The sequence below is a fragment of the Arachis duranensis genome, chromosome 4 (assembly GCF_000817695.3).
Source record: "Arachis duranensis cultivar V14167 chromosome 4, aradu.V14167.gnm2.J7QH, whole genome shotgun sequence".
Taxonomy (NCBI): domain Eukaryota; kingdom Viridiplantae; phylum Streptophyta; class Magnoliopsida; order Fabales; family Fabaceae; genus Arachis; species Arachis duranensis.
In genome coordinates, this window is record NC_029775.3 from 13791666 (window position 1) to 13792147 (window position 482).

The window sequence follows — 482 nt, forward strand, 5'->3', positions numbered from 1 at the left end:
TTTATTTCCTTGGGCCCTCCTATCCATTGATGCTCAAAGCCTTGGATCCTTTTTACCCTTGCCTTTTGGTTTTAAGGGCTATTGGCTTTTTCTGCTTGCTTTTTTTTCGCCACTTCTTTTTTTTCGCAAGCTTTGTTCTTCACTGCTTTTTCTTGCTTCAAGAATCAATTTTATGATTTTTCAGATCATCAATAACATTTCTCTTTTTCATCATTCTTTCAAGAGCCAACAATTTTAACATTCATAAACAACAAGATAAAAAATATGCACTATTCAAGCATTCATTCAGAAAACAAAAAGTATTATCACCACATCAATATAATTAAACTAATTTCAAGGATAAATTCAAAACTCATGTACTTCTTGTTGTTTTATATTAGAAACATTTTTCATTTAAGAAAGGTGAAGGATTAATGGAATTATTCATAGCCTTAAGACATAGTTACTAAATACTAATGATCATGTAGTAAAGACACAAACAT